The sequence below is a fragment of the Malus domestica genome, chromosome 10, assembly GCF_042453785.1.
Source record: "Malus domestica chromosome 10, GDT2T_hap1".
Lineage (NCBI taxonomy): Eukaryota > Viridiplantae > Streptophyta > Magnoliopsida > Rosales > Rosaceae > Malus > Malus domestica.
Window position 1 is genome coordinate 7084038 of NC_091670.1, and position 14588 is coordinate 7098625.

The following is a 14588-nucleotide window of genomic DNA, read 5'->3' on the forward strand; positions in this document are numbered from 1 at the left end:
CGTACCCACCCTGAACCGCAAGGATCCACCCCGACCCTCGAGTCCAAGACCCGTTTGCCCATCCCTAATTGGGTTATTAATGAGTACTCGTTAAGACTTGTTTAATTTGATATCACCATAATATAGATGTGAGATTGGTAGTGGTGGTTAGAGTGTAAGGTGAAATCAAACCAAATGGGTCTTCTTGAGCACCCATTAACAACTAAATAGATAGATTAACAAGGGAAAAGAGGCAAAGGAGCCTAAGAAGTGGAAGGGATTAAGCTTCTTCTGATAAATATTGAAAAATTTAAAAAAATAAATAAATATGTAGACTATCGTAAATTAATTTTATGAACATTTTAATCTAAAAAAATTTAAATTCCGATAAATATTGAAAAATTTAAATTTCGATTTCTGGGCTAAATTTCAGGGGGAATATGGCCTTGGTTTAACATTTAGCATTTAGCCCAAAATTTCCCCTTGGGTTGGAGTGGGTTTGAGGGGAAATTTTGGGGAGTAATTTGGCTTTTAGCCCACCATTGGAGTTGGTCTAACAAGGGAAAAGGGGCAAAGGAGCCAAAGAAGTGGAAGGGATTAAGCTTCTGCATCAAGCTCTTGAGTTTGAACTCTAGATTTATTTTGAATCATTTAGATTTGTTACTTTTGTGTCGTAACTTATTATTTCATTTGGGTTGTAAGCTTTGTAATCTATTATTTTGATATTTAGATATAACCTTTTAATTTCACTAGATTTATAAAAAAAAAAAAAAAAAAAAAAAAGCCCAAACTGATATTACAACTTGTACAAATTAGGTAGCTGCAGAGTGCATTATTTTCTTATCGTTGCTTGTACAATTCGGGTCCTTGTGGCTTGTGCTACCGCTTATACAATTGAAAATCCTTCAGTCCATAAATTTGGGTCATTGCTTTTAATGATAGAAAATGGTCATTGATAGAAATAACTTTACACATCAAACCCTCTTTTAATAACAAATTGACTAATTGGAGGACGATCCATCTAAACTTTCTATGGCAGCACGAGTTTGACGATACCCACTCTCTATATTAAGGCACATTAAATGAACACCAAGTTTTCATACTATGGCAATCTGGAAAACGTGTACTGTGGCATACAAAATTTTTTTTTAAGGAAGAAAAAACAAACTAACGAACAATATACTTTCTGAAAGAAGTATCAGTTATGTGTTTTTTCAGGATCCACTTAAATTTTTACTAATGATTGTTTTTAAAAATATTTTCACTAAAAACGTTTTCAATTATTTTAAAATCACTTACAAATAAACCTTTTATGCAAACAGTGACGGAACCACCTTAAGACCTGTGTATAGGTTACGCTCCAAGTCAAAGTTCTTTTGTAGACTTCTCCTGTCATTGATACTATATATATCAATAATTGACCCAAAAAAAAAATTAAATACCAAGTGGATGAAGTTACTCCAATGTATCAGCTTGAGTTTGTTTAATTTCGAATTACTTTCAGTCCAACAAATAATGAGGCTTAGTTTTCTGGAATCAGAGATTCAAAATTACAATTCCATATAATGATATTGGTTGAAGATCTAAAGATCTTCTGTCTTTGGCCTGTTGCACGCTTTCCTTGCAAACTGTTTGATATATACTCAAGCGTATGGTAATTAATATATTGTATAGTAACTTGTATAACCTAGAGGTCCTTTCGTTTATTTTGTTTGATTTTTTTATTTCCTCTATTTTCTAACCTATGCTTTCAAGAGAGAAAATGGTTTATGTGGAGTTCAAAATAAATCCAAAAATTCTAAAGGCGACATGTGAATTTTTACTTAAAAAATACAACATTGCTCTTATTAAATGGGCATGCTTCTCAAATACTTTCACGCGCAATTCAATACTCCTGAAGGTTCATGCAGCTGAATACGACAACTCACAGCTCACTTGCACATGATAAGGAAAAGTCAAAGCATTAAAGATAAGGATTAATTATCCAAATCCTATCTTTAATACATTCCAATTGAAGATTGACTACATGTAAGTAATCTCTATTTAACTCAATTAGGGAAATTTACAATTTTACACCATTATCTCAAAATATTATTTCCTACATAATATCTTGAGAATATTCTCTCCATAAACCTTGTCCAATAGAATGCCGCCATGTGTATGGTAAAACCCTAACACCATGGCTGGCCTTCTCCCCTATATATATCTCTAATTCTACCAAATTTCGAGAAGTTTTTACTACCCCTAAAAGCCCTAAATACATACTTTTTTTCTTCAGAGAAACTAACTTAGGCATCGGAGATTCATTGGCCTAAACCTCCCACCTTGTGGGCGTGTAAGGCTTAGGTCTTTGATCAAAGGAGTTGATTGTTTTGCAGGTGCATTTTCGTCAAAACAAAGGACGACATAAATTTGTGTCGACAAATTGGTGCTTTCAATGAGAGATAATTCAAATACTCGAAGAAAACTCTCGCAATTAGTTTTGGGAATTTTCTGTTATGTTGAATTTCTCACACGTCGTATCAATTAATTTTTCCTAGAAAAGTTCATTCTAGGAAATGATACAATGGTAGGCAATTCTGAAATCACGACAAACGGATCCCATATGTTCAAGGATTTTGAACGAAGTGGAGATGAGGATGTGACCCCACTACAGCGATCCTCGAGGCTCAATGAGACGGTAGGAGGTGCCCCACCACTACAGAGCAACGTCACCACCACGGCCATAAACTAGCAGCCACGACAGGGCCACCAGGGCATGCCCAAATAGCTGCACTACTACCCTTGTAGCACACAGACCCCCAAAACCTTAGGCAAAAGGCCTAGGTTCATCCACCAACCAACTGGTAGGAGACCCAGGCCCTCCCAGTAGCAGGCTAAGCAGAAGGCCGAAGCCATTGCAACTCAAGCAACTGGAGCCCAGCCAACAGCTGAAGTCGCAAGCGGTCCAAGCCCAACTTGTTATAAATGCAGCTCGAGCCCAGCAGACGACGCAAGCAACGTAGACCTAAGGACAAGCGGCCCACGCGTGAGCCCAACGTGCTCCAACACACAGCTCAGCCAGCCATGAGTGTTGGCCCACCCCGTGATCCGACCCGTGGCCCAGATCGGTCTGAGGCCATTTCAAGCGAGCCAGATTCCGACCACCGGACAGACCATCGACCCAGGTATTTTTTCACCCTATTTTTCCATAAGTATGCCCGCTCCGGGCCTAAGTTTCGTACCTACAGCTCATTACACTTACACCACACATGGAGACACCCATCATCTAGATTTTTCCACTCCAAATGGTGAACCTCACCTGTCTCGGTAGGTCGCTAACCTAAGTAGTGCCCTCGTGCAACAGACAACCTTGGTGAATCAACTTCTTGAGTGCATCGAGACGCAGCATATGCCCTAGATAAGGTGTTCAAAAGTTGGACAAGGGCAGATGATCATGACTCTTTCCTACGATGACAAGCCCCGATCCCGATATTCCCCGAATACTAGGGTAGGTACGTGCTGGCCGACACCCGAGGGTGACGAAAGCCATTTATTGAATGCAAATGCTGAGAACAAGAAATAAATAAGACTTATAAATTTAAAATATAATGAATATGCACTTTAAGAACATGTTCAGAGCACACATCTAATCTAGAACACTAAAAGAATTTATATAAAAATTGAATGAATAAAAGAATGGGTCCTACACCGAGAGGACTCGAAGATGTCGTTGCGGAAGTGCCTTGATACCGGGATTGTATGCCTCAATTTTAGTCCTAAAGGGGGCTCAAAACAAACATGAGTTGACCAAGTTGATATAGATATAATAAACTAGTTATCAACATACTAACCCCCAGGTTTTATGAAAACACATATATTATGACGCAAATATGTTTTCCGAAACCTAGCATGCCGTGCAATGTCTCAAACCATATCTCGTATATATAATAATCACTAATGAATGTCCAATATCCCTCCAAGCCCCGTGCCAGCTCCTCGTCCTTGTGCCAATTGCCAAAGGAAAATCACCTTCAGGCCCCGTGCCAGCTCCCTATCCTTGTGCTAATTGCCAGAGGAAAATCATCTTCAAGCCCTATGCCAACACTGTACCCTCACTCGTGACAGAATCTATCCATCGCCCCGTGGCGGAATAGGGACCACTAGGTAAGTACAAAACTATTGAACATACATCTATTTGAAATTCAACTTCATAGTATAAAGTCATCCATCATCTACACTATAAAGAGGTGTTCGAAACATGTTCTAAATATTATATTTTCATCCATCAGATATTCTATAAAGAACACGGGTTATAGGAAAAATAATAATAATTCAAACTAGCCTTAGTAAGCATGTTATCTCGTAAAACGTTTCATAAAACGTAATCATTAAATCATGCTTTTCATGTATGCATTACTACTGTTAAAACATGCATTTTTAGAAGGGGTCCATCACAGATACTTAGCCGCCAAAGAGTCACGCAAACTAGCGAACATGGAATCGTCATAAACAATTACCCCTAAGCACATAAAGGGTTTAATTAATAAAACTATATAATAGCAATTGAATTTGGGAAAACGGACTTCGTAAACGAATTCACAAAATTGAATTACCCTAGGAAGCGTACCAGGTAAATTTCGTAAAGTCAATATAAGAATATTCCAGAGAATATTCCCTGACGAAATATTCTCTAATGGAATATTCCCTAATGGAATATTCCCTGATGGAATATTCCACATAGAGGGTTTGGCCCGGCTAAGGTTTAGGATTTTGGACTTGGGTTACAAGGATTTGGGTCATGGGAGGATTACGGCTCAAGCCTAGAAAGGGTTTTGGGATTAAAAGGTTATGGGGTTGGGTTGCCCAAAAAAGTTGGGTTCTAAGGGATAAAAGGGTTTAGGGCTGGGCTTGAAGCCTGGCCCAATTATTTTAGGGTTTTGAAACAAATAAACACAAATTAAATTAAAAAGGAAACGGGCTGGGCTTCGAAGAATTCAGCAGGCCAAGGGCTTGAGTTGGCACGGCCCTTAAGGCTTGGTTCAAAAGGATTTGGGCTTGAAAGCCTGGCCTGAGTTCAAAACATGGGTCGCCGAACCCAATTGAAGGATAAGGTCGAATTTTGGCCTAAAAATTGGACAAACTTTAAACGTTCATAACTTTTTCAATACTCAATGAAATCGAGTGATTAAAAAATGGAAATCATAGCTCTCGACGAGACGAAGAGAATGGTACCTTGCACGACATCTAACTCGTCGTGGTTTGGCCGGAAAACGCCTCGAAAGCCACAGAGGTTGCTAGAAACTAGGTAAGATTCAAATGAACATAACTTCTTCAATACTCAACAAAATTGGGTGAAACAAAAAGGAAAGTTGTAGTACTCAGCAAGATGAAGAGATTGATATCTTGCACATTGGCCAACTCACCGTGGGTTGGCCGGAAATTGGTTCGAAAGTGATGGGTTCCTTGCCAGAATCTGGGAAAGTCTCCCCGACGTGTTTCTTCATAGTTTCGACGACCAAAACACATAGATACGATCAGAAATGAATTATGAGGATAAAAAGGGAAAGTTTTAGAGTAGTTTCGAAGCTCGCCTATGTCAGGGTTCGCCGAAGCACACTTTGAATAGTGATAGTGTCACTGTTTATTGAAAGGGGAAAGATAAGGACAACTATGGTGGTCCGGGGTCACGATGGGGAGGTCCATGTGGTTGATGGTGCACATCAGAGGGAATGAGTGCTTGCGTGTGTGTGTGGGGTGCTCGGGGGAGGAGGTTGCAGAGAGAGTCGAGATGGATAGATAAGGGAAAATGAAAGCTGAATGAGAGAAAGAGAGCTCAAGGGAGAACAGAAACGAGAAAGACCGGGGGACACAAAAACAAGGTGGGCCCCCTGGGCACACCTATTAAGGCCCTAAAAACAAGTTTTAGATAAAAACCCAAAACTACCTTTAAAATCGGGGGTGAGGGTTGGGGTGTAACATGCGATATCTCGGCAAGCAGTCGCTCAGCCTATCATGAACTGAGCATTAGGATTGTGTATACTTTCGGCTTAGCCCTCGAGAAAACGTCTTCTTATGCTTTAATGCACAGAGAAGCGTTCATTCCCGACTCGGCCCATGAGTCCATGTGCATTCGAGGTTGAGTTCACACTCTGACGAACACTCTGGACATTCTAGGCAAAATGGCCACACGAGACTAGGCCCACAAGGAGATCCTCATGCGAGGCACTGAAGTAGGCAGTTGCACTAGGAGAGCAAGAGAGCAATCCTGCTCGAGTTCAACTTAACACGCCTCGATCCCGTGCTAACTGACACCCAAGGGTGACGCAAACCATTTCATGAATACATATACTAAGAACATGAGGAACATGCATAAAAATTTTTGCGCATAACCACGCAATATAGTATTCAAGTATAACCTTAATACAATATAATAATCAACTACTAACAATTTAAAAGTGATAATGCATGGCATGTTCAGAGCATACTACTAATTCGAAATACAAGCGGAAGGAATATTATAAAGTGCGATTACAAGAGATGTCCTAAGCAAAGAGGAGGACACAAATTCATTGATATGGAAATGCCTCGTAGCTCGGATCGTATGCCTCGTTCATAGGTTCTGAAAGGGGCGCAAAACAAAACATGAGTGGATCAAGTTTATATATAGTAATACTAAATCAATTACTCTACAAACATACTAACCCCAGTTTTAGAAAAGTCATATAGCATAATAAATAGTAGGTTTTCGGAAAACCCTAGCATGCCATAAAACCTTCATAAAATATATATCGTATATAATGTGCTTAATATTGGTATCATAATCGCCCGAAGGCATTTATATCTTCCGTCCAAAGGCACTACATCGCCCACTCGAAGACATATATATCTTCCGCTCAAAGGCACTACATCACCCGCCTGAAGGCACATATATATAGATATCCACTAAGTAAGCCTAGAAAAATCCTGAACATAATCTTTCCAAAATATATCTCATTGGAGCTCAATACCTCAAACATCATATCATAAATCATATTCATCAATATCTCAATAAACATAATTCGATAAATCATGATATTTCATAAAGCGTAAAACTGATCATTCAGAAACATTTTATACAACGTGGCCATAAGATCATGTTTTTCATGTATGCATTTCTAGTAATAAAATCATGCATTTTGGAAAGGGTTCACTCACAGATACTTCGTGATATGCCCGACCCTGATATTATCCAAATACTAGGGAGGCATATGTTGGCCGACACCCGAAGGTGACGAAGCCATGTTAGGATGCATGAGAACTAAAAACAATTAACCGACATAAATAAAACTTGTAAATTTCATTAATGAATAAGCAATTGTGGAACGTGTTCAGAGCATACAACTAATTCAAGACACTAAAAAGGAACAATATAAAATTGAATGAACAAAGGGATGGGTCCTACACCGAGAGGACTCGAAGATGCCAATGCGGGAGCGCCTTGACGCTAGGATTGTACGCCTCAATTCTAAGTCCTGAAGGGGCGCAAAACAAAACATGAGTGGACCAAGTTTATATATGAGTAATGCCGAAACAGTTAAACATCAACGTACTAACCCCCAAAGTTTATGAAAACTCAATAGTATAATATGTAATAGGTTTTCCGAAAACCCTAGCATACCATAAAACCTTTGCGTAAAACATATATCGTATATAATGTGCTTAGTAGTGTTATCATAATCGACTGAAGCCAAATATAAATATCGTCCGGCCGAAGCCACCAACCTACGCTCGACTGAAGCCATACATACATACATATATATATCATTCGCCCGTAGGCAGTATCATTGAATAACCACTAAGTAAGCATATAAGAACATTAACATAATATATATATATATATATATATATATATATCTCTCTCTCTCTCTCTCAAAACAAAGCTCAGTAACTAAAACGTCATATCGTAAAACCACGTTCATAAGTAGGTATATAGTCATCAATCATATATACCACAAAGAATGTAAAGTAGATAAAGCATAAAATATCATAAAGTGTAAATCCAATTTACTCATAAACGTTTCATAAAACGTAACCAACAAATCATGCTTTTCATATATGCATTTCTAATAGTAAAATCATGCAGTTTAGAAAATGTCCACTTACAGATATTTCGCCGTCGAAGAGCCATGCAAACAAGAGAGGACGGAAACGCCATACACAATTGCACCTAAGCACATAAAGGGTTCGATTAATAAAACTCTATCATAACAATTGAATTTTGAGAAACGGACGTCATAAATAGATTCAGGACATACCAAGATGGCCATGAGCCGATTTGGGTCGCCAAAAAGTTGGCCGAAAAAGTCACTGGCGCCGCCATCACCATGGCGGAGCATAGTACCTCTAATGGAGGCACGTGTACTCCATGCACCTGTCAAGATTTGTGTTCACGCGTGCCTATACGTAGGCCCACGTACGGCCTAGGTTCTGGGTTAGGCCGAGTTCTATAACCCAATAACTTTAGGCCGACTAAGGTTGTGCATCGGGTTTAACACGTTTTCAGGTCAAGGTTTGGCCGGTTTCTGGGCACAACTTCAAACGCCCATAATTTCTTGGATAATCAACCAAATCAAGTGATTTAAAAACTAAAGTTGTAGTACTCAATGGGATGAAGAGAATAGTACCTTGCACGATGGCTAACTCGTCGTGGTTTGGTTGAAAAACACCTCAAAAATGGCCGTGCTCACAGAAAAACTAGGAAAAGGTACTCCGAGCTATTTTCTGCAATTAACACGTAAGTACAACTAAAAAAAAACTTCGATCCAACCCTAAAACACATCTCAAGGGTTTGAGGGAACTTACCAACATAAAAAAAGTCACGAAACATGTCATAGTCCGACGGGGAAGACGGTGAATAGTGACTCTGTCACTGTTGGGGTTCCACAAAGGTTTGCCTGGGTTTCTCGAGATCCCTACGTCTAGTGGGAAGGGTTGTTTTTGTTGTTAAACTCGGGGATGAGGAGGAGGATACGTTGTAGATGAGAGAGAGGGTTCGAGGAATGCTTAAAAGAAAGAGAAAAAGTGATGGGGAAAGAGAGTGAGAGAGAGTTTCATACGAGAAAGAGGAAGGAGATAGCCAAGTGGGCCTAAAGCAATTTTTAAAATAAATATCCCAAAACTTAGTGAAATTACAAAAATGCCTTTTCGTTCAGTAAATTCCAGGATGGATTGTTACACTTTGCTGATGCACAAAATCGGCGAGGACTTTGGTACAACAGAAAGTGTCAAGTTTGTGACCTTCGCTAGATTGCTCCAGTCACTAATATGGATAGGTATGTAAATGGACAGAAATAAGGAAGCAAACACAAGATGTATGTGGTTCACCCAGATTGATTACGTCCACAGAGTAGAAGAGTTATCATTAATTGTGAAGGGTTTACACAAGTACATAGGTTCAAGCTCTCCTTTAGTGAGTACTAGTGAATGATTTAGTACAAATGACATTAGGAAATATTGTGGGAGAATGATCTCCTTTTATAGAAAAGAGTTTCTAGCTTTGTTCTGACAATGACACGTGTCGTGTTGTGATTGACTTCTGATGTTGACACGTGTCGCGATATGATTGGCTTCTGATGTTGACACGTATCGTGCTATGATTGGCTTCTGATGTCGACACGTGTTGCATTGTGATTGGCTTCCTAGTTTGAGGGAAACTCTTCTGGGTACTTGACAGTATAACGTTGATCGGTGCCTGGTAGTTTCGGGATTGGTCAAGTATGGTATAATAGTGCTTCCCTAAGTTCTCGAGTAAGGGAAGCTCCTCGGTTGGGGACCTGCAAGATCCAAGCCGTGAAGTAATCACGAAACTTCTAAGTACCGAAGTGTGGTATCGTTTTCACTTGCCTTATCTGTTTCATAGGTAGATGTGGCATCTTTTCTGGAAGTACTTTTCGTCCATCCAAGGGTGGTATCTTTAACCGGTGGAGATGCACAAGGTAATGTATCAATTTCACTTGAAGCTTACTTGTAGTTTCATGCTTGGTCAAGCACGATACAAACCATGTAGTAGGAGTCCCCAAGTCGCCGAGTTAGGAGATTTGCCGAAATAGGTGGCAAACAAGGTAAGCAATCAGAGTTCCAAGCAATCAGTCCCAGATTAGAAGTTTAATTTTGAGTTCCGGTTGATTGTTCTCATTCTCCCTATCTTATAGGCAGCAAGAAGGATAAAGAGAAGAAAAAGGAAAAGAGATGATATGAGATACTTTTGCTTTTGAAGAAGTAACTTTCCATAAGCTTATTCTTGAACTAGGCTGGAAAGTTTTCTGGTTTCCTCTAGAGTATAAGGCCAACTCAAGAATTTGAGGGTCAAAACAAGTTCATCAAATCTAGAGTACATTTGACCATAATGATATGTGATACTTTTGTTGTTGACAAAGTAATGGATGTGGCATGGCGAGGCTTTACTCTTTGGCGACGGTGTCAGCAAAAGGTTGTTGAAGCTTCTCGAGCTATTCGGATAGGACAATGATGTTGAGCTTGGATTTGACTTAGACTGTTCCGTCTGGATTATGCGATTCTGCAGAGAGGGCGTCGTGCTATAGTGATCTGTTCCAGCTCATCGTTGAACCTTCTGCTTCAATCTTTTGCATCGCAGAAGTGGTGCACAACCTTTGCATTTTAATGGTCCTTCAAAGTACTACTTCTCATCGACTCATCCATGTTTGGCAGCTTCAGTGTAAAGAGCCAATATTGTATCAACTATTCTGAGGTATTTGCCAAAAGAATTCGCGACCTTGACAACAGTTGAGGATGAGTACTTGAAAGCAATGTTAGGCAAGCAACCATGCAAACATTCTGGGCAATCAGTTTCAGATCGGAAGTTTGATTTCAGTTTCCGACTGATTGCGTTCTTTCTTCTTGTCATGTAGGTAAAAGCAAGGGCAAAGGAAAAGACAGGGAAAAAGCATGATATGGGATACTCTTGCTTTTAACCCTGATAGTATGAGATACTCTTGCTCTGGTGTGGCTTGTTTGCAGAGGTATTATCGGGGGGAAAAGAAGTTGAGTATTTCGAGAGACTCTGCTGAGAATGCCCTCTCGGATGTGAAGAAAAGTTGAGCATTTTTTTCATTTGCAGGTCTGCCTGACTGTGGAGGATGGAGGTCGACATATATAGAAATTCTCCCAACAGCGAGTAGTAACGTTGTTCCTTTACCCTTTTCGGTCATAGCAATGTAGTGAGAGCTGCAAGATTCACGTGCTTTAACTTTGTTAGAGCATTTGAAAAAGTGGTCTGTGGTATCTAGAAAGCTGATGTTGCGTGTGAAAATTGCGGACAAATTTTATTCAAGGAAATCTGGCTCTCGAAGTTCGAAGAGCGATGCCTATTCGGGTTTCGAACAAGCAATCCTATTGAGGATCTGGCTCTCGAGATTTAGATAGCGGTGCCTCTTCAATTTTTGAGAAAGTAATCCTGGTGGGAGTCTGGCTCTCAAGATTTGGAGAGCGGTGCCTCTTCGATTTTTGAGAAAGCAATCCTGTTGAGAGTGTTTTCTTGATGTGAGTAAAGGTTGGACATTTTTGCAAGTCTGCCTTACCACGGAGCACGGAGATTGACACAAATAGGGATTTTCCAGATATCAAGCAGTGGTGTTGTTCCTTTACCCTTGTGGGTAATGGTAGGGTAGCTGGACCTTCAAAATTTATATGTCTAAACTTTTTCAGAGATATTTAGCAAAGTTATCTGTAGTACCCGAGGAGCTGATGTTGCGTGTGGAGATTGTCGACATATTTTACTCAGGAAAATCTGCTTCTCGAAATCCGGAGAGTGGTGCCTTTTCGATTTTTGAATAAACGGCCCTGCTGCCTTTTCTTTTATAGGGGCACTAATTGTGTGCAAGAAGTATGTTCAGAGAGTTATTGCTTGTAGGAATTTTCCCCTTATTTTTGTACTTTAGAGATTTATTAGACCTCATTTCTCCTTCATTATTTCTGAAAATGTCTGGCCCATCCGACTGTCTTTTTGACTTGAACTTTGGTGAAGAGGCAACCATGCCTCTTCAAGACAACATATGGCGCCCATCCTTCTTATCCCCTACTGGTCCTCTTACCGTTGGGACTCTATGATGAAGAATGATATGACCGCTGCGATGGTGGCCAGGAACCTTCTCACTCTAAAAAATAATAGACTATTTTCCAAACGGTCTGATGAGTTGGCTGTTAAGGATTCTCTGGCTCTTAGTGTTCAATGTGCAGGTTCTATGTCTAATATGGCTCAACGCCTATTTGCTCGAACCCGCCTAGTTGAATCATTGGCGGCTGAAGTGATAAGTCTCAAACAGAAGATCAGAAGGCTCAAGCATGAGAATAAACAATTGCACAGGCTCGCACATGACTATGCTACAAACATGAAAATGATGCTTGACCAGCTGCAGGAATCTGATGGTCAGATTTTACTTGATCATCAGAGGTTTGTAGGTTTGTTCCAAAGGCATTTATTGCCTTCGTCTTCCGGGGCTGTACCGCTTAATAAAGCTACAAATGATCAACCTTTGGTGCCTCCTCCTTCTGGGGTTCTGCCCAGTACTGAGGCTCTGAATGATCACCCTCTGGTGCCTCCTCTTTCTAGGGCTCTGCCGACTGCTGAGACTTCTCCTGAGCAACCTTTGTGAAGGCTCCATCTTGTTTGTTTATTTTGATTCATGTATATGTACATATTTGTAACTTATCGGAGATATAAATAAATAAGTGTTGCTTCATTTCAACGTATTGTGTTAAATACACCAAGGCCTCATTCACTAAGTTCTTTGAATTTTTTCTTTTGTTGAAGCTTTGTGAGTGAAGCATGTAGGTTGAGGTAATGTTCCCTTAATTTCCCGAGTGAGGAAAACTTCTCGGTTGGAGACTTGAAAAATCCAAGTCACTGAGCAGTCGTGAAACTTCCAAGTACCGAGGTGTAGTATCATATGGTAGGAGTCCCCCAAGTCTCCGGTCAATGGAGCTGACAAAGGAGGTGTCTTGCTAGTAGTCAAGTTTCCAAAGTAACAAAACTTTACCATTTTCCTTTCTAAGTGGTAGCTCAAAACTCCTATTTCACGTACATTTGTTATGAAAGATGTTAGGCCCAAAATTTCCGAATTTTTGAATTTCTGAATTTTCGAATTTTTGAATTTCCGAATATATATATATATATATATATATATATATATATATATATATTTTAAGCTTTGTAGGTGAAGCTTTGGTGTTGAAGTTTTGTAGGTGAAGCTTTGTTGGGTACCATGAATTGATTTTGCTTCACACTATCTTGATCAAGAATGTGTGAAGCTTTTGACATTTGTAGTTGCCCTCCATTTGGTGAAGCTTTTGTGGTGAAGCTTTTGTGTTGAAGCTTTGTAGGTGAAGCTTTGAGGTTGAAGCTTTGTTGGGTACCATGAATTGATTTTGCTTCACACTATCTTGATCAAGAGTATGTGAAGCTTTTGTGGGTCAAGCTTTTGTAGGTGAAGCTTTTGTGGGTCAAGCTTTTGTGGGTCAAGTTTTTGTAGGTCAAGCTTTTGTGGGTCAAGCTTTTGTAGGTGAAGCTTTTGTGGGTCAAGCTTTTATAGGTCAAGTTTTTGTTGGTGAAGCTTTTATGGTGAAGCTTTGTTGGGTACCATGAATTGATTTTGCTTCACACTATCTTGATCAAGAGTATGTGAAGCTTTTGTGGGTCAAGCTTTTGTAGGTGAAGCTTTTGTGGGTCAAGCTTTTGTGGGTCAAGTTTTTGTAGGTCAAGCTTTTGTGGGTCAAGCTTTTGTAGGTGAAGCTTTTGTGGGTCAAGCTTTTATAGGTCAAGTTTTTGTTGGTGAAGCTTTTATGGTGAAGCTTTGTTGGGTACCATGAATTGATTTTGCTTCACACTATCTTGATCAAGATAGTGTGAAGCTTTTGAGAATTTGTAGTTGTCCTTCATTGATTAAGCTTTGTTGAATTTCCCAATTTCTTTTTTTTTTTTGGGAAAATTAGAAATTTGAAAATGTGGGAGAGACAACATATACAAATTTTGCTTCCACACTGTTGAGCAAGAGATTGTGATGCAAGCCACACCTTGTAGTAGTCGAAGGTTTGGATGAACCATATAAATTAAATTTGCTTCGAACAGTCTTGATCAAAAGTGTGTGAAGCTTTCTACGAGTTGTAGTGTTTGCATTGTTACAGAGGAGAAATGTCTGAAGCAATGCAAGAGGGCTGAAGAGCTTGATCTTCGTATACCATGCACTGAAGTCGTTGTTGGCTTGCAATAAGACTTTGTTGGTGACTATAACTCTTGATAGGCATGAGTGCTCCCCTAGTTGAGTTGTAAAGCTTGAGGGTTTATGATTATATGTGAATGCTAAGAGTTCACATGTACAAGTTGTACCACTCGTCTTCTGGTTAGTGGTACGAATGTGAGTTCCTTCATCACATTTCATCACCTAGTTGGTGGTACGAATGTGAGTTCCTTCATCACATTTCATCACCTAGTTGGTGGCACGAAGATGAGTTCCTTCTTCACCTGGTTGGTGGCATGAGTGGCAAGTTGCCAAATGATATTAGAGTATGGGTTGTACATTTCATCACCTAGTTGATGGCATAAAGGAGAGTACGGGTTGTACATTTCATCACCT